The sequence below is a fragment of the Cupressus sempervirens genome, chromosome 7 (assembly GCF_028749045.1).
Source record: "Cupressus sempervirens isolate cs-2001-9-10 chromosome 7, ASM2874904v1, whole genome shotgun sequence".
Classification (NCBI taxonomy): Eukaryota; Viridiplantae; Streptophyta; class Pinopsida; order Cupressales; family Cupressaceae; genus Cupressus; species Cupressus sempervirens.
The window spans coordinates 690824828-690845966 of record NC_143124.1 but is presented as its reverse complement, the minus strand read 5'-3'; positions in this window follow the sequence as shown (position 1 = coordinate 690845966).

Below are 21139 nucleotides of genomic sequence, written 5' to 3'. Positions count from 1 at the left end.
TGGTTCGCAGGAGCCTGAGAAGAACATCTCGTACGAAACCCGTTCCCCCAAAATGCTCGAATCACAAATGCTCGCAGCAGGGTCGTAATGCAAAGATGTACACCGCGCACGCGACCGAGTAAGGACACTCAGAGACATCCATTTCCCAGGCATATGCCCCCTACACGCTTTTTGGTGCACCCCGTACAAACGGCCATACTTCGACAAGCCCTCCCAGAATTTCGCATCTGAAGAGAGAGATGAAACGCCTTGGGCTTTTTGTCCACACAATGCAAACACCGAACGCTCTCTTTAGGGGGGAGCTGAAGAAGAGTATCTCCCGCAGAACCCACGAGCCGCAGCCGTTCGGATCGCACAGGGCAGGACAGGGCATGGAGAGTTTCCGCATCCAAACAAAAATTATCGGTAATACTCTACGCTTCTACTGGCCCGGACCACAAAGGCTGTCACGACAGTGCCATGCACTTCTGTAGGATGAGACAGTGAAGAGGCGAGCACGCACCGAGAACGCACTAGCGAATAAATTATGCGGCAACCAAACCTTTCGCCGGCCCCCCTCTCAATCCCAAGGCTCTACCGATCGGCAAAAAACTTAGGGTGGAGAGTGGACCCTTGATGAAATTAGGGACGTCGAGCAATGCACCCGTGCAACCATCTCTTTCCTTCTTGCCGTCCGGGCAGGATAAAAATGTAATGATAGAACGTGCCAATGAGACGGAGCCCTTGGCTACAAGATACAACTCCATACACACTCAGCAACAAGCGCATCTTAGAATCGAACACCAAATGTGCAGTGTGTTGCAAGCCGTGCAGACACCTACATATAGGGTATATCCATCAAAACAAAGCGACAAGTACTTCCCACCAGCTCCGCCATTGCGATTACCGAATGGGATAATACTCACCGCCACAGATTAATGACCATCATTACCGTCTCGGAATAGATACAAGCACATCGAGTTTCATCCGATCAGCTGGATGAATTTCACCTTGAAGGGGCCCAATCCAAAAGTTCCGGAGGTCATCTCCTGGAACTCTCAAGAACAAGGCCCATCTTACATGCAAACTCTGCTACTGCGCAAACATAGGTTGCAATTAAAGAGAAATTGCAAGGCCGTCACAATGGCCCGAGGCCAATGCTCCGACTAAGGCAATTTTCTCTTGCAATCACCATGCCGCCGTTCACAGAGAGATCTCCCCATTCACTTGTAACGCGAGCTCGCCCTTGAAAGGCCACTTTCCAAGGCATCCCCCGATGACACATTGGAACGACAACCGCTGTCGAACCATTTCCCAATGTTGTGCCGATCGAGTTGGCACAGATCCGCTAGACGAGGGCTCCCGTTTTAGATCGAGTTTTAAAATCACCAAGAAGACGCGGTGAGGGCTGGCAACCGCTGCCAAACCTTTTTCCGGAATTGCGCCAGCTGAGTGACTAGAAAACATGCTTTACGCGATAGGCACGCAAAAAATTTTGCTAGAGCGCCAAGCACCCACCTCATGGCTAGAGACAAGGGCTCGCCATTAGATCAACTTCGAAATCGCTGAACAGACGCGCTGTAGAATGGCAACCGCTGCCAAGTCTCTTCCGTAGTTGCGTCGGTCGAGTGATCGAAGAAGGTGATCTAAGAGAGGGTCCAAGCGTAGGCATTCGTTGGGGGATTCGCGCCGATGGCATAAATTTATGCAATACCCGAGCAAGCAACACCGGACGGAGGTGCTAGACGAGGGCTCCCGTTTTAGATCGAGTTTTAAAATCACCGAGTAGACGCGGTGAGGGCTGGCAACCGCTGCCAAACCTTTTTCCGAAATTGCGCCATCTGAGTGACAAGAAAACATGATCTAAAGGAGAGTCCAGGAATAGCACCCTCGAGGGTGGGCTTCACGCCCCTCTAATTGATTCAACGTCGGCGTCCACCGTTTCAAAATCCGACATATCCATCCGCCCTGACAGCGGCGTTGAATCAATGAGGGGGGCACGGGAGAGGCTCGCGGACACCACCTCTCCCCTTGTAGCCGCGATAGGCAAGCAAAAAATTTTGCTAGAGCGCCAAGCACCCACCTCATGGCTAGAGACAAGGGCTCGCCATTAGATCAACTTCGAAATCGCTGAACAGACGCGCTGTAGAATGGCAACCGCTGCCAAGTCTCTTCCGTAGTTGCGTCGGTCGAGTGATCGAAGAAGGTGATCTAAGAGAGGGTCCAAGCGCAGGCATTCGTTGGGGGATTCGGCGCCGATGGCATAAATTTATGCAATACCCGAGCAAGCAACACCGGACGGAGGTGCTAGACGAGGGCTCCCGTTTTAGATCGAGTTTTAAAATCACCGAGTAGACGCGGTGAGGGCTGGCAACCGCTGCCAAACCTTTTTCCAAAATTGCGCCATCTGAGTGACAAGAATACATGATCTAAAGGAGAGTCCAGGAATAGCACCCTCGAGGGTGGGCTTCATGCCCCTCTAATTGATTCAACGTCGGCGTCCACCGTTTCAAAATCCGACATTTCCATCCGCCCTGACAGCGGCGTTGAATCAATGAGGGGGGCACGGGAGAGGCTCGCGGCAACCACCTCTCCCCTTGTAGCCGTGATAGGCACGCAAAAAAGTTTTGCTAGAGCGCCAAGCACCCACCTCATGGCTAGAGACAAGGGCTCGCCATTAGATCAACTTCGAAATCGCTGAACAGACGCGCTTTAGAATGGCAACCGCTGCCAAGTCTCTTCCGCAGTTGCGTCGGTCGAGTGATCGAAGAAGGTGATCTAAGAGAGGGTCCAAGCGTAGGCATTCTCGTTGGGGGATTCGCGCCGATGGCATAAATTTCTGCAATACCCGAGCAACACCGGACGGAGGTGCTAGACGAGGGCTCCCGTTTTAGATCGAGTTTTAAAATCACCAAGTAGACGCGGTGAGGGCTGGCAACCGCTGCCAAACCTTTTTCCGAAATTGCGCCAGCTGAGTTGACAAGAAAACATGATCTAAAGGAGAGTCCAGGAATAGCACCCTCGAGGGTGGGCTTCATGCCCCTCTAATTGATTCAACGTCGCCGTCCACCGTTTCAAAATCCGACATATCCATCCGCCCTGACAGCGGCGTTGAATCAATGAGGGGGGCACGGGAGAGGCTCGCGGCAACCACCTCTCCCCTTGTAGCCGCGATAGGCACGCAAAAAATTTTGCTAGAGCGCCAAGCACCCACCTCATGGCTAGAGACAAGGGCTCGCCATTAGATCAACTTCGAAATCGCTGAACAGACGCGCTGTAGAATGGCAACCGCTGCCAAGTCTCTTCCGTAGTTGCGTCGGTCGAGTGATCGAAGAAGGTGATCTAAGAGAGGGTCCGAGCGTAGGCATTCGTTGGGGGATTCGCGCCGATGGCATAAATTTATGCAATACCCGAGCAACACCGGACGGAGATGCTAGACGAGGGCTCCCGTTTTAGATCGAGTTTTAAAATCACCGAGTAGACGCGGTGAGGGCTGGCAACCGCTGCCAAACCTTTTTCCGAAATTCCGCCGTCTGAGTGACAAGAAAACATGATCTAAAGGAGAGTCCAGGAATAGCACCCTCGAGGGTGGGCTTCATGCCCCTCTAATTGATTCAACGTCGCCGTCCACAGTTTCAAAATCCGACATATCCATCCGCCCTGACAGCGGCGTTGAATCAATGAGGGGGGCACGGGAGAGGCTCGCGGCAACCACCTCTCCCCTTGTAGCCGCGATAGGCACGCAAAAAATTTTGCTAGAGCGCCAAGCGCCCACCTCATGGCTAGAGACAAGGGCTCGCCATTACATCAACTTCGAAATCGCTGAACAGACGCGCTGTAGAATGGCAACCGCTGCCAAGTCTCTTCCGCAGTTGCGTCGGTCGAGTGATCGAAGAAGGTGATCTAAGAGAGGGTCCAAGCGTAGGCATTCGTTGGGGGATTCGCGCCGATGGCATAAATTTATGCAATACCCGAGCAACACCGGACGGAGGTGCTAGACGAGGGCTCCCGTTTTAGATCGAGTTTTAAAATCACCGAGTAGACGCGGTGAGGGCTGGCAACCGCTGCCAAACCTTTTTCCGAAATTGCGCCATCTGAGTGACAAGAAAACATGATCTGAAGGAGAGTCCAGGAATAGCACCCTCGAGGGTGGGCTTCATGCCCCTCTAATTGATTCAACGTCGCCGTCCACCGTTTCAAAATCCGACATATCCATCCGCCCTGACAGCGGCGTTGAATCAATGAGGGGGGCAAGGGAGAGGCTCGCGGACACCACCTCTCCCCTTGTAGCCGCGATAGGCACGCAAAAAATTTTTCTAGAGCGCCAAGCACCCACCTCATGGCTAGAGACAAGGGCTCGCCATTAGATCAACTTCGAAATCGCTGAACAGACGCGCTGTAGAATGGCAACCGCTGCCAACTCTCTTCCGTAGTTGCGTCGGTCGAGTGATCGAAGAAGGTGATCTAAGAGAGGGTCCAAGCGTAGGCATTCGTTGGGGGATTCGCGCCGATGGCACAAATTTATGCAATACCCGAGCAAGCAACACCGGACGGAGGTGCTAGACGAGGGCTCCCGTTTTAGATCGAGTTTTAAAATCACCGAGTAGACGCGATGAGGGCTGGCAACCGCTGCCAAACGTTTTTCCGAAATTGCGCCATCTGAGTGACAAGAATACATGATCTAAAGGAGAGTCCAGGAACAGCACCCTCGAGGGTGGGCTTCATGCCCCTCTAATTGATTCAACGTCGGCGTCCACCGTTTCAAAATCCGACATTTCCATCCGCCCTGACAGCGGCGTTGAATCAATGAGGGGGGGCACGGGAGAGGCTCGCGGGAACCACCTCTCCCATCGTAGCCGCGATAGGCACGCAAAAAATTTTGCTAGAGCGCCAAGCACCCACCTCATGGCTAGAGACAAGGGCTCGCCATTAGATCAACTTCGAAATCGCTGAACAGACGCGCTGTAGAATGGCAACCGCTGCCAAGTCTCTTCCGTAGTTGCGTCGATCGAGTGATCGTAGAAGGTGATCTAAGAGAGGGTCCAAGCGTAGGCATTCGTTGGGGGATTCGCGCCGATGGCATAAATTTATGCAATACCCGAGCAACACCGGACGGAGGTGCTAGGCGAGGGCTCCCGTTTTAGATCGAGTTTTAAAATCACCGAGTAGACGCGGTGAGGGCTGGCAACCGCTGCCAAACCTTTTTCCGAAATTGCGCCATCTGAGTGACAAGAAAACATGATCTAAAGGAGAGTCCAGGAATAGCGCCCTCGAGGGTGGGCTTCATGCCCCTCTAATTGATTCAACGTCGCCGTCCACCGTTTCAAAATCCGACATATCCATCCGCCCTGACAGCGGCGTTGAATCAATGAGGGGGGCACGGGAGAGGCTCGCGGCAACCACCTCTCCCCTTGTAGCCGCGATAGGCACGCAAAAAATTTTGCTAGAGCGCCAAGCACCCACCTCATGGCTAGAGACAAGGGCTCGCCATTAGATCAACTTCGAAATCGCTGAACAGACGCGCTGTAGAATGGCAACCGCTGCCAACTCTCTTCCGTAGTTGCGTCGGTCGAGTGATCGAAGAAGGTGATCTAAGAGAGGGTCCAAGCGTAGGCATTCGTTGGGGGATTCGCGCCGATGGCACAAATTTATGCAATACCCGAGCAAGCAACACCGGACGGAGGTGCTAGACGAGGGCTCCCGTTTTAGATCGAGTTTTAAAATCACCGAGTAGACGCGATGAGGGCTGGCAACCGCTGCCAAACCTTTTTCCGAAATTGCGCCATCTGAGTGACAAGAATACATGATCTAAAGGAGAGTCCAGGAATAGCACCCTCGAGGGTGGGCTTCATGCCCCTCTAATTGATTCAACGTCGGCGTCCACCGTTTCAAAATCCGACATTTCCATCCGCCCTGACAGCGGCGTTGAATCAATGAGGGGGGGCACGGGAGAGGCTCGCGGGAACCACCTCTCCCATCGTAGCCGCGATAGGCACGCAAAAAATTTTGCTAGAGCGCCAAGCACCCACCTCATGGCTAGAGACAAGGGCTCGCCATTAGATCAACTTCGAAATCGCTGAACAGACGCGCTGTAGAATGGCAACCGCTGCCAAGTCTCTTCCGTAGTTGCGTCGATCGAGTGATCGTAGAAGGTGATCTAAGAGAGGGTCCAAGCGTAGGCATTCGTTGGGGGATTCGCGCCGATGGCATAAATTTATGCAATACCCGAGCAACACCGGACGGAGGTGCTAGGCGAGGGCTCCCGTTTTAGATCGAGTTTTAAAATCACCGAGTAGACGCGGTGAGGGCTGGCAACCGCTGCCAAACCTTTTTCCGAAATTGCGCCATCTGAGTGACAAGAAAACATGATCTAAAGGAGAGTCCAGGAATAGCGCCCTCGAGGGTGGGCTTCATGCCCCTCTAATTGATTCAACGTCGCCGTCCACCGTTTCAAAATCCGACATATCCATCCGCCCTGACAGCGGCGTTGAATCAATGAGGGGGGCACGGGAGAGGCTCGCGGCAACCACCTCTCCCCATGTAGCCGCGATAGGCACGCAAAAAATTTTGCTAGAGCGCCAAGCACCCACCTCATGGCTAGAGACAAGGGCTCGCCATTAGATCAACTTCGAAATCGCTGAACAGACGCGCTGTAGAATGGCAACCGCTGCCAAGTCTCTTCCGTAGTTGCGTCGGTCGAGTGATCGAAGAAGGTGATCTAAGAGAGGGTCCAAGCGTAGGCATTCGTTGGGGGATTCGCGCCGATGGCATAAATTTATGCAATACCCGAGCAACACCGGACGGAGATGCTAGACGAGGGCTCCCGTTTTAGATCGAGTTCTAAAATCACCGAGTAGACGCGGTGAGGGCTGGCAACCGCTGCCAAACCTTTTTCCGAAATTGCGCCATCTGAGTGACAAGAAAACATGATCTAAAGGAGAGTCCAGGAATAACACCCTCGAGGGTGGGCTTCATGCCCCTCTAATTGATTCAACGTCGCCGTCCACCGTTTCAAAATCCGACATATCCATCCGCCCTGACAGCGGCGTTGAATCAATTAGGGGGGCACGGGAGAGGCTCGCGGCAACCACCTCTCCCCTTGTAGCCGCGATAGGCACGCAAAAAATTTTGCTAGAGCGCCAAGCACCCGCCTCATGGCTAGAGACAAGGGCTCGCCATTAGATCAACTTCGAAATCGCTGAACAGACGCGCTGTAGAATGGCAACCGCTGCCAAGTCTCTTCCGTAGTTGCGTCGGTCGAGTGATCGAAGAAGGTGATCTAAGAGAGGGTCCAAGCGTAGGCATTCGTTGGGGGATTCGCGCCGATGGCATAAATTTATGCAATACCCGAGCAACACCGGACGGAGGTGCTAGACGAGGGCTCCCGTTTTAGATCGAGTTTTAAAATCACCGAGTAGACGCGGTGAGGGCTGGCAACCGCTGCCAAACCTTTTTCCGAAATTGCGCCATCTGAGTGACAAGAAAACATGATCTAAAGGAGAGTCCAGGAATAGCACCCTCGAGGGTGGGCTTCATGCCCCTCTAATTGATTCAACGTCGGCGTCCACCGTTTCAAAATCCGACATATCCATCCGCCCTGACAGCGGCGTTGAATCAATGAGGGGGGCACGGGAGAGGCTCGCGGACACCACCTCTCCCCTTGTAGCCGCGATAGGCACGCAAAAAATTTTGCTACAGCGCCAAGCACCCACCTCATGGCTAGAGACAAGGGCTCGCCATTAGATCAACTTCGAAATCGCTGAACAGACGCGCTGTAGAATGGCAACCGCTGCCAAGTCTCTTCCGTAGTTGCGTCGGTCGAGTGATCGAAGAAGGTGATCTAAGAGAGGGTCCAAACGTAGGCATTCGTTGGGGGATTCGCGCCGATGGCATAAATTTATGCAATACCCGAGCAAGCAACACCGGACGGAGGTGCTAGACGAGGGCTCCCGTTTTAGATCGAGTTTTAAAATCACCGAGTAGACGCGGTGAGGGCTGGCAACCGCTGCCAAACCTTTTTCCGAAATTGCGCCATCTGAGTGACAAGAATACATGATCTAAAGGAGAGTCCAGGAATAGCACCCTCGAGGGTGGGCTTCATGCCCCTCTAATTGATTCAACGTCGGCGTCCACCGTTTCAAAATCCGACATATCCATCCGCCTTGACACCGGCGTTGAATCAGTGAGGGGGGCACGGGAGAGGCTCGCGGCAACCACCTCTCCTATATAAGCTATTAGTGCGAGGCTCGCGCTGCATTAGAAATTAGCGAACACAACGACATCCGCCTTAAAAATCCAAATCCTTTAAAATTCCTACCAAACAGCCATTCACGACCCAATTTTTTATGAGGTCGGCAGAGGAGCAAAAGATTGTCATCGGTTAGGAGACGTGAGTTCATGGAGCCAAGGGACTGAAATGGTCATCGAGCTCATCCGATCAACTGGATGAATTTCACCTTGAAGGGGCCCAATCCAAAAGTTCCGGAGGTCATCTCCTGGAACTCTCGAGAACAAGGCCCATCTTACATGCAAACTCTGCTACTGCGCAAACATAGGTTGCAATTAAGGAGAAATTGCGAGGCCGTCGCAATGGCCCGAGGCCAATGGCTCCGACTAAGTCAATTTTCTCTTGCAATCACCATGCCGCCGTTCACAGAGAGATCTCCCCATTCACTTGTGACGCGACGCACAATCCAAGGTCTAGACGCGAGCTCGCCCTTGAAAGAAAGACCACTTTCCAAGACATCCCCCGATGACACATTGGAACGTCAACCGCTGTCGAACCACTCCCAATGTTGTGCCGATCGAGTTGGCACAGAGGCGACCTTAGGGAGCTCCCGCGTAGCAATCGGGATGTGCTTTCGTGCCCATCTCTCACAAAAACCAATGTTAGCTGTGGACAAATTTGGAATCCAAGGGCTCGCATCCATCGATATCGTCGGCACTGAGTCTATATATTCAAAGGCCACGGAGAGGTTCCGATAAGAGAAACTCCCCTGCTCGCTCGCACAAACATCCCAAATTCTAGACACAAGCTCCCGCCCTTAGCATCGCTCTCCAGATCACCGCAATGACACATTGGAACGACAACCGCTGTCGAACAACTCCCGAAATTGTGGCAATGGAGTGAGAAAGAAGAGCAACTTTGGGGAGCCGCGCATAGCAAACGGGCTGTGCTGCTGTGCTTCATTCCGCTCTTATATAGATCCGAAATCGTTGATTTCGTTTGGAATCCGAGGCTGCATTCGTCCTTGCTCAAACAAGCAATGGCTCTTCTAATCGAATGGCCACGGGGAGCTTCCGATAACAAAGGCTCCCTTGTCACTCGTGATGCGCAGGCCAACTGCTAGACGACGGGTCGCCCTTCAGATCGCTGCCCAGGCAACCACCACAACGGCACCATTGGAACGACAACCGCTGCCGAACCGTTCTGAAAATTTTGTGCCAAAGAAGTTGTTGCGTAGAGAACGACTCTGGGGAGAGAGCCCTCGCATAGCAAAATCGGGATGGCTTCACGGCCCTCCCAATAGAAACGATGCTGGTGCCAATATTCCAAAAATCCGAATAACGTGTCTTTCGCGAACACCAGCACTGATTTCTATTGGGGAGGGTCGCCGAGAACTTTTGTTGTCAAAGCTCCCATTGTAAGCCGCGATAGGCACACAAAAAATTGCTAGAGCCCCAAGCACCCACCTCATGGCTAGACAAGGGCTCGCCATTAGTAGATCAACTTCGAAATCGCTGAACAGACGCGCTGTGGAATGGCAACCGCTGCCAAGCCTCTTCCGTAATTGCGTCGGTCGAGTGATAGAAGAAGGTGATCTAAGAGAGAGTCCAAGGCTAGGGATTCGTTGGGGGATTCGCGCCGATAGCAAAAAATTATGCAATACCCGAGCAACACCGGACGGAGGTGCTAGACGAGGGCTCCCGTTTTAGATCGAGTTTTAAAATCACCGAGTAGACGCGGTGAGGGCTGGCAACCGCTGCCAAACCTTTTTCCGAAATTGCGCCAGCTGAGTGACAGGAAAACATGATCTAAAGGAGAGTCAAGGAATAGCACCCTCGAGGGTGGGCTTCATGCCCCTCTAATTGATTCAACGTCGCCGTCCACCGTTTCAAAATCCGACATATCCATCCGCCCTGACAGCGGCGTTGAATCAATGAGGGGGGCACGGGAGAGGCTCGCGGCAACCACCTCTCCCCTTGTAGCCGCGATATGCACGCAAAAAATTTTGCTAGAGCGCCAAGCACCCACCTCATGGCTAGAGACAAGGGCTCGCCATTAGATCAACTTCGAAATCGCTGAACAGACGCGCTGGAGAATGGCAACCGCTGCCAAGTCTCTTCCGTAGTTGCGTCAGTCGAGTGATCGAAGAAGGTGATCTAAGAGAGGGTCCAAGCGTGTAGGCATTCGTTGGGGGATTCGCGCCGATGGCATAAATTTATGCAATACCCGAGCAACACCGGACGGAGGTGCTAGACGAGGGCTCCCGTTTTAGATCGAGTTTTAAAATCACCAAGTAGACGCGGTGAGGGCTGGCAACCGCTGCCAAACCTTTTTCCGAAATTGCGCCAGCTGAGTTGACAAGAAAACATGATCTAAAGGAGAGTCCAGGAATAGCACCCTCGAGGGTGGGCTTCATGCCCCTCTAATTGATTCAACGTCGCCGTCCACCGTTTCAAAATCCGACATATCCATCCGCCCTGACAGCGGCGTTGAATCAATGAGGGGGGCACGGGAGAGGCTCGCGGCGACCACCTCTCCCGTTGTAGCCGCGATAGGCACGCAAAAAATTTTGCTAGAGCGCCAAGCACCCACCTCATGGCTAGAGACAAGGGCTCGCCATTAGATCAACTTCGAAATCGCTGAACAGACGCGCTGTAGAATGGCAACCGCTGCCAAGTCTCTTCCGTAGTTGCGTCGGTCGAGTGATCGAAGAAGGTGATCTAACAGAGGGTCCAAGCGTGTAGGCATTCGTTGGGGGATTCGCGCCGATGGCATAAATTTATGCAATACCCGAGCGACACCGGACGGAGGTGCTAGACGAGGGCTCCCGTTTTAGATCGAGTTTTAAAATCACCAAGTAGACGCGGTGAGGGCTGGCAACCGCTGCCAAACCTTTTTCCGAAATTGCGCCAGCTGAGTGACAAGAAAACATGATCTAAAGGAGAGTCCAGGAATAGCACCCTCGAGGGTGGGCTTCATGCCCCTCTAATTGATTCAACGTCGGCGTCCACCGTTTCAAAATCCGACATATCCATCCGCCCTGACAGCGGCGTTGAATCAATGAGGGGAGCACGGGAGAGGCTCGCGGCAACCACCTCTCCCGTTGTAGCCGCGATAGGCACGCAAAAAATTTTGCTAGAGCGCCAAGCACCCACCTCATGGCTAGAGACAAGGGCTCGCCATTAGATCAACTTCGAAATCGCTGAACAGACGCGCTGTAGAATGGCAACTGCTGCCAAGTCTCTTCCGTAGTTGCGTCGGTCGAGTGATCGAAGAAGGTGATCTAAGAGAGGGTCCAAGCGTAGGCATTCGTTGGGGGATTCGCGCCGATGGCATAAATTTATGCAATACCCGAGCAACACCGGACGGAGGTGCTAGACGAGGGCTCCCGTTTTAGATCGAGTTTTAAAATCACCGAGTAGACGCGGTGAGGGCTGGCAACCGCTGCCAAACCTTTTTCCAAAATTGCGCCAGCTGAGTGACAAGAAAACGTGATCTAAAGGAGAGTCCAGGAATAGCACCCTCGAGGGTGGGCTTCATGCCCCTCTAATTGATTCAACGTCGGCGTCCACCGTTTCAAAATCCGACATATCCATCCGCCCTGACAGCGGCGTTGAATCAATGAGGGGGGCACGGGAGAGGCTCGCGGCAACCACCTCTCCCATTGTAGCCGCGATAGGCACGCAAAAAATTTTGCTAGAGCGCCAAGCACCCACCTCATGGCTAGAGACAAGGGCTCGCCATTAGATCAACTTCGAAATCGCTGAACAGACGCGCTGTAGAATGGCAACCGCTGCCAAGTCTCTTCCGTAGTTGCGTCGGTCGAGTGATCGAAGAAGGTGATCTAAGAGAGGGTCCAAGCGTAGGCATTCGTTGGGGGATTCGCGCCGTTGGCATAATTTTATGCAATACCCGAGCAACACCGGACGGAGGTGCTAGGCGAGGGCTCCCGTTTTAGATCGAGTTTTAAAATCACCAAGTAGACGCGGTGAGGGATGGCAACCGCTGCCAAACCTTTTTTTCCGAAATTGCGCCAGCTGAGTGAGAAGAAAACATGATCTAAAGGAGAGTCGAGGAATAGCACATCCAGGGTGGGCTTCATGCCCCTCTAATTGATTCAACGTCGGCGTCCACCGTTTCAAAATCCGACATATCCATCCGCCTTGACACCGGCGTTGAATCAATGAGAGGGGCACGGGAGAGGCTCGCGGCAACCACCTCTCCTATATAAGCTATTAGTGCGAGGCTCGCTCTGCATTAGAAATTAGCGAACACACCGACATCCGCCCTAAAAATCCAAATCCTTTAAAATTCCTACCAAACAGCCATTCACGACCCAATTTTTTATGAGGTCGGCAGAGGAGCAAAAGATTGTCATCGGTTAGGAGATGTGAGTTCATGGAGCCGAGGGACTGAAATGGTCATCGAGCTCATCCGATCAACTGGATGAATTTCACCTTGAAGGGGCCCAATCCAAAAGTTCCGGAGGTCATCTCCTAGAACTCTCGAGAACAAGGCCCATCTTACATGCAAACTCTGCTACTGCGCAAACATAGGTTGCAATTAAAGAGAAATTGCGAGGCCGTCACAATGGCCCGAGGCCAATGGCTCCGACTAAGTCAATTTTCTCTTGCAATCACCATGCCGCCGTTCACAGAGAGATCTCCCCATTCACTTGTGACGCGACGCACAATCCAAGTGCTAGACGCGAGCTCGCCCTTGAAAGAAAGACCACTTTCCAAGACATCCCCCATTCACTTGTGACGCGACGCACAACCCAAGTGCTAGACGCGAGCTCGCCCTTGAAAGAAACACCACTTTCCAAGACATCCCACGATGACACTTTGGAACGACAACCGCTGTCGAACCATTCCCAATGTTGTGCCGATCGAGTTGGCACAGAGGCGACCTTAGGGAGCTCCCGCGTAGCAATCGGGATGTGCTTTCATACCCATCTCTCACAAAAACCAATCTTAGCTGTGAACAAATTTCGCCGCAATGACACCATTGGAACGACGACCGCTGTCGAACAACTCCCGCATTTGTGCCCCGATGGAGTGAGAAAGAATAGCAACTTTGGGGAGCCGCGCATCGCAAACGGGCTGCTGCTTCATTCCGCTCTTATATATAGATCCGATGTCGTTGATTTCGTTTGGAATCCGAGGCTGCATTCGTCCTTGCTCACACAAGCAATGGCTCTTCTCATCGAATGGCCACGGGGAGCTTCCGATCACAAAGGCTCCCTTGTCACTCGTGACGCGCAGCCCAACTGCTTTCCGAAATTGCGCCAGCTGAGTGACAAGAAAACATGATCTAAAGGAGAGTCGAGGAATAGCACCTCGAGGGTGGGCTTCATGCCCCTCCAATTGATTCAACGTCGGCGTCCACCGTTTCAAAATCCGACATTTCCATCCGCCTTGACACCGCCGTTGAATCAATGAGAGGGGCACGGGAGAGGTTCGCGGCAACAACCTCTCCTATATAAGCTATTAGTGCGAGGCTCGCTCTGCATTAGAAATTAGCGAACACGCCGACATCCGCCATAAAAATCCAAATCGTTGAAAATTCTGACCAAACAGCCATCCACGACCCAATTTATTATGAGGTCGTCTAAGGAGCAAAAGATTGTCATCGGTTAGGAGATGTGAATTCATGGAGCCAAGGGACTGAAATGGTCATCGAGCTCATCCGATCAACTGGATGAATTTCACCTTGAAGGGGCCCAATCCAAAAGTTCCGGAGGTCATCTCCTGGAACTCTCAAGAACAAGGACCGTCTTACTTGCAAACTCTGCTACTGCGCAAACATAGGTTGCAATTAAAGAGAAATTGCCAAGCCATCACAGTGGCCCGAGGCCAATGCTCCGACTAAGTCAATTTTCTCTTGCAATCACCATGCCGCCGTTCACAGAGAGATCTCCCCATTCACTTGCGACGCGACGCACAATCCAAGTGATAGACGCGAGCTCGCCCTTGAAAGGCCGGCCCACTTTCCGAGACATCCCCCGATGACACATTGGAACGACAACCGCTGTCGAACCATTCCCAATGTTGTGCCGATCGAGTTGGCACAGAGGCGACCTTAGGGAGCTCCCGCGTAGCAATCTGGATGTGCTTTCGTACCCATCTCTCACAAAAACCAATCTTAGCTGTGAACAAATTTAGAATCCAAGGCTCGTATCCATCGATATCGTCGGCACTGGGTCTATATATTCAAAGGCCACGGAGAGGTTCCGATAAGAGAAGCTCCCCTGTGCTCGCTCGCACAAACATCCCAAATGCTAGACACAAGCTCCCGCCCTTAGCATCGCTCTCCAGATCGCCGCAATGACACATTGGAACGACAACCGCTGTCGAACAACTCCCGAATTTGTGCCGATGGAGTGAGAGAGACGAGCAACTTTGGGGAGCCGCGCATGGCAAACGGGCTGCTGCTTCATTCCGCTCTTATATATAGATCCGATGTCGTTGATTTCCTTTGGAATCCGAGGCTGCATTCGTCCTTGCTCGCACAAGCAATGGCTCTTCTCATCGAATGGTCACGGGGAGCTTCCGATTACAAAGGCTCCCTTGTCACCCGTGATGCGCAGCCCAACTGCTAGACGACGGCTCGCCCTTCAGATCGCTGCCCAGGCAACCACCACAACGGCACCATTGGAACGACAACCGCTGCCGAACCATTCCGAAATTTTTTTGCCAAAGAAGTTGTTGCAAAGAGAACGACTCTGGGGAGAGAGCCCTCGCATAGCAAAATCGGGATGGCTTCACGGCAGCTGGATGGGATTTGAATTCATGGAGCCAAGGGAGTGAAATGGTCATCGAGCTCATCCGATCAACTGGATGAATTTCACCTTGAAGGGGCCCAATCCAAAAGTTCCGGAGGTCATCTCCTGGAACTGTCAAGAACAAAGGCCAATCTTACATGCAAACTCTGCTACTGCGCAAACATAGCTTGCAATTATAGAGAAATTGCAAGGCCGTCACAATGGCCCGAGGCCAATGCTCCGACTACTAAGTCAATTTTCTCTTGCAATCACCATGCCGCCGTTCACAGAGAGATCTCCCCATTCACTTGTGACGACGCACAATCCTAGTGCTAGACGCGATCTAGCCCTTGAAAGGCCGCGTTCCAAGACATCCCGATGACACATTGGAACGACAACCGCTGTCGGACCATTCCCAATGTTGTGCCGATCGAGTTGGCACAGAGGCGATCTTAGGGAGCTCCCGCGAATCGATCGGGAAGTGCTTTCGTACCCATCTCTCACAAAAACCAATGTTAGCTGGCTGAACAATTTTAGAATCCAAGGCTCGTATCCATCGATATCGTCGGCACTGGGTCTATATTCAAAGGCCACGGAGAGGTTCCGATAAGAGAAGCTCCCCTGCTCTCTTGCACAAACATCCCCAAATGCTAGGCGCAAGCTCCGGCCCTTAGCATCGCTCTCCAGATCACCGCAATGACACATTGGAACGACAACCGCTGTCGAACAACTCCCGAATTTGTGCCGATGGAGTGAGAAAGAAGAGCCAGATCGGGTCGACGAAAACGGCTAAGCCAGATCGGGTCGGCCACCATTTTTCGCCGAGAGCTTTCGATATTAAAGCTCCCATGTAGCAGCGATAAGTACACCATGACAAAATTGCTAGAGCGCCGAGCACCCATAGCAAATTGCCATTATACCAAGCAACGCCGGAGTGCTAGACAAGGGCTCACGTTTAGATCAAGTTTTAAAATCACCAAAAAGACACGCCATGGATCGGCAACCGCTGCCTCACCTTTTCCAAAATTGAGTCATCGGAAAACATGATCTAAAGGAGAGCCGAGGAAAAGCACTGAGATCGCTTCATGCCCCTTTCATTCATTCAACATCAGCATACACCGTTTGAAAACCCAACAATCCAATCCGCCTAGACACCAATGTTGAATCAATGAAAGGGGCATGGGAGAGGCTCGCGGCAACAACCTCTCCTATATAAGCTATTAGTGCGAGGCTCGCTCTGCATTAGAAATCTGCGATAGCGCGGACAAAATCCTTAAAAATCCAATTCAATGAAAAATGTGACCAAACAGCCATCCACGACACCGTTTTTGGAGCTCGCCCAGATCGGCTACGCCAGCATGGTGACTTGCTGACTCGGTGAGAGTACTTCGAACTGTCAAGAACAAAGGCCAATCTAACATGAAAACTCTGCTACTGCGCAAACATAGCTTGCAATTATAGAGAAATTGCAAGGCCGTCGCAATGGCCCGAGGCCAATGCTCCGACTGCTAAGTCGATTTTCTCTTGCAATCGCCATGCCGCCGTTCACAGAGAGATCTCCCCATTCACTTGTGACGACGCACAATCCAAGTGCTAGACGCGAGCTCGCCCTTGAAAGGCCGCGTTCCAAGACATCCCGATGACACATTGGAACGACAACCGCTGTCGAACCATTCCCAATGTTGTGCCGATAGAGTTGGCACAGAGGCGATCTTAGGGAACTCCCGCGTATCGATCGGGAAGTGCTTTCGTACCCATCTCTCACAAAAACCAATGTTAGCTGAACAATTTTATAATCCAAGGCTCGTATCCATCGATATCGTCGGCACTGGGTCTATATTCAAAGGCCACGGAGAGGTTCCGATAAGAGAAGCTCCCCTGCTCGCTTGCACAAACATCCCCAAATGCTAGACGCAAGCTCCCGCACTTAGCATCGCTCTCCAGATCACCGCAATGACACATTGGAACGACAACCGCTGTCGAACAACTCCCGAATTTGTGCCGATGGAGTGAGAAACGAGAGCCAGATCGGGTCGACGAAAACGGCTAAGCCAGATCGGGTCCGCCAGCATGGCTCGGCCACCATTTTTCGCCGAGAGCTTTCGATATTAAAGCTCCCATGTAGCCGCGATAAGTACACCATGACAAATTGCTAGAGCGCCGAGCACCCATAGCAAATTGCCATTATACCAAGCAACGCCGGAGTGCTAGACAAAGGCTCACGTTTAGATCAAGTTTTAAAACCACCAAAAACACACGCCATGGATCGGCAACCGCTGCCTCACCTTTTCCAAAATTGAGTCATCGGAAAACATGATCTAAAGGAGAGCCGAGGAAAAGCACTGAGATCGCTTCATGCCCCTTTCATTCATTCAACATCAGCATACACCGTTTGAAAAGCCAACAATCCGATCCGCCTAGACACCAATGTTGAATCAATGAAAGGGGCATGGGAGAGGCTCGCGGCAACAACCTCTCCTATATAAGCTATTAGTGCGAGGCTCGCTCTGCATTAGAAATCTGCGACAGCGCGGACAACTCCCTTAAAAATCCAATTCAATGAAAAATGTGACCAAACAGCCATCCACGACACCGTTTTTGGAGCTCGCCCAGATCGGCTCGGCCAGAATGGCTCGCCCAGATCGGCTCGGCCAGCATGGCTCGCCCAGCCTTGGTGAGAGTACTTCGAACTGTCAAGAACAAAGGCCAATCTAACGTGCAAACTCTGCTACTGCGCAAACATAGGTTGCAATTATAGAGAAATTGCAAGGCCGTCACAATGGCCCGAGGCCAATGCTCCGACTACTAAGTCAATTTTCGCTTGCAATCGCCATGCCGCCGTTCACAGAGAGATCTCCCCAATCACTTGTGACGACGCACAATCCAAGTGCTAGACGCGAGCTCGCCCTTGAAAGGCTGCGTTCCAAGACATCCCGATGACACATTGGAACGACAACCGCTGTCGAACCATTCCCAATGTTGTGCCGATCGAGTTGGCACAGAGGCGACCAAACAGCCATCCACGACACCGTTTTTGGAGCTCGGCCAGATCGGCTCGGCCAGAACGGCTCGCCCAGATCGGCTCGGCCAGCATGGCTCGGCCAGAACGGCTCGGCCAGCATGGCTCGGCCAGAACGGCTCGCCCAGATCGGCTCGGCCAGCATGGCTCGGCCAGAACGGCTCGCCCAGATCGGCTCGGCCAGAACGGCTCGCCCAGATCGGCTTGGCCAGCATGGCTCGGCCAAAGCGGCTCGGCCAGAATGGCTCGCCCAGATCGGCTCGGCCAGCATGGCTCGCCCAGCCTTGGTGAGAGTACTTGGAACCGTCAAGAACAAAGCCCAATCATACATGCAAACTCTGCTACTGCGCAAACATAGGTTGCAATTATAGAGAAATTGCAAGGCCGTCACAATGGCCCGATGCCAATGCTCCGACTACTAAGTCAATTTTCTCTTGCAATCGCCATGCCGCCGTTCACAAAGAGATCTCCCCATTCACTTGTGACGAAGCACAATCCAAGTGCTAGACGCGAGCTCGCCCTTGGAAGGCCGCGTTCCAAGACATCCCGATGACACATTGGAACGACAACCGCTGTCGAACCATTCCCAATGTTGTGCCGATCGAGTTGGCACAGAGGCGACCAAACAGCCATCCACGACACCGTTTTTGGAGCTCGGCCAGATCGGCTCGGCCAGAACGGCTCGCCCAGATCGGCTCGGCCAGCATGGCTCGGCCAGAACGGCTCGGCCAGCATGGCTCGGCCAGAACGGCTCGCCCAGATCGGCTCGGCCAGCATGGCTCGGCCAGAACGGCTCGCCCAGATTGGCTCGCCCAGATCGGCTCGGCCAGAACGGCTCGGCCAGAACGGCTCGCCCAGATCGGCTCGGCCAGCATGGCTCGGCCAAAATGGCTCGGCCAGAATGGCTCGCCCAGATCGGCTCGGCCAGCATGGCTCGCCCAGCCTTGGTGAGAGTACTTGGAACCGTCAAGAACAAAGCCCAATCATACATGCAAACTCTGCTACTGCGCAAACATAGGTTGCAATTATAGAGAAATTGCAAGGCCGTCACAATGGCCCGATGCCAATGCTCCGACTACTAAGTCAATTTTCTCTTGCAATCGCCATGCCGCCGTTCACAAAGAGATCTCCCCATTCACTTGTGACGAAGCACAATCCAAGTGCTAGACGCGAGCTCGCCCTTGGAAGGCCGCGTTCCAAGACATCCCGATGACACATTGGAACGACAACCGCTGTCGAACCATTCCCAATGTTGTGCCGATCGAGTTGGCACAGAGGCGATCAAACAGCCATCCACGACACCGTTTTTGGAGCTCGGCCAGATCGGCTCGGCCAGAACGGCTCGCCCAGATCGGCTCGGCCAGCATGGCTCGGCCAGAACGGCTCGCCCAGATCGGCTCGGCCAGCATGGCTCGGCCACAACGGCTCGCCCAGATCGGCTCGGCCAGAACGGGTCGCCCAGATCGGCTCGGCCAGAATGGCTCGCCCAGATCGGCTCGGCCAGCATGGCTTGCCCAGAACGGCTCGGCAGGATCGGGTCGGCCAGAATGGCTCGCCCAGATCGGCTCGGCCAGCATGGCTCGGCCAGAACGGCTCGGCCAGATCGGGACGATGACTTGATGAACGGACTTAGAGATTCGACTTGGTGGGCCGACCTGGCGGGGTGACTTGATGAACGCACTTGAAGGGTCGACTTGGTGGGGTGACTCTATGAACGGACCTAAAGAGTTGACTTGGTGAGAGTACTTGGCGGGGTGACTCGATGAAAGGACTTAAAGAGTCGACTTGGTGAGAGTACTTGGTGGGGCGACTTGATGAACGCACTTGAAGAATCGACTTGGTTAGAGTACTTGGTGGGGCGACTTGATGAACGGACTCAAAGAGTCGACTTGGTGAGAGTACCTGGTGGCTCGACTTGATGAGCAGACTTAAAGAGTCAACTTGGTGAGAGTACTTGGCGGGGTGAACTGATGAACGAACATAAAGAGTCGGCTTGGTGGGAGTACTTGGTGGGCCGACCTGGTGGGGTGACTTTATGGACGGACTTAAAGAGTCGACTTGGTTAGATTACTTGTTCTGGTGACTTGATGAACGGACTTCGAGAGTCGACTTGGTGGGGTGACTTGATGAAAGGACTTAAAGGATCGACTTGGTGAGAGTACTTGGCGGGGCGACTTGATGAACGGACTTAAAGGGTCGACTTGGCGGGGTGACTTGATGAACGGACCTAAAGAGTTGACTTGGTGAGAGTACTTGGCGGGGTGAACTGATGAACGGACTTAAAGAGTCGACTTGGTGGGAGTACTTGGTGGGCCGACTTGATGAACGGACTTATAGAGTCGACTTGGTGAGAGTAGTTGTTCTGGTGACTTGATGAACGGACTTAAAAGAGTCGGCTTGGCGGGGTGACTTGATGAAAGGACTTGAAGAGTCGACTTGGTGGGGTGACTCGATGAACGAACTTAGAGGGTCGACTTTGCGGGGTGACTTGATGAACGGACCTAAAGAGTTGACTTGGTGAGAGTACTCGGTGGGGTGACCCGATGAACAGACTTAGAGAGTCGACTTGGTGAGAGTCCTTGGTGGGCCGACCTGGTTGGGTGACTTCGTGAACTGACTTAAAGAGTCGACTTGGTGGGAGTACTTGGTGGGGTGACTTGATGAACGGACTTCAAGGGTCGACTTGGCGAGGTGACTTGATGAACGGTCCTAAAGAGTTGACTTGGTGAGAGTACTTGGTGTGGTGACTTGATGAAAAGACTTAAAGAGTCGAATTGGTGAGAGTACTTGGTGGGGTGACTTGATGAACGCACTTGAAGGGTCGACTTGGTGGGGTGACTTTATGAACGGACCTAAAGAGTTGACGTGGCGAGAGTGCTTGGTGGGGTGACTTGATGAACATAGTTAAAGAGTCGACTTGGTGAGAGTAGTTGGTCGGGTGACTTGATGAACGCACTTGAAGAATCGACTTGGTTAGAGTACTTGGTGGGGTGACTTGATGAACGGACTTAAAGATTCGACTTGGTGGGCCGACCTGGCGGGGTGACATGATGAACGGACTTAGAGAGTCGACTTGGTGAGAGTACTTGGTGGGCCGACCTGGCCGGGCGACTTGATGAACAAACTTAAAGAGTCGACTTGGTGAGAGTAC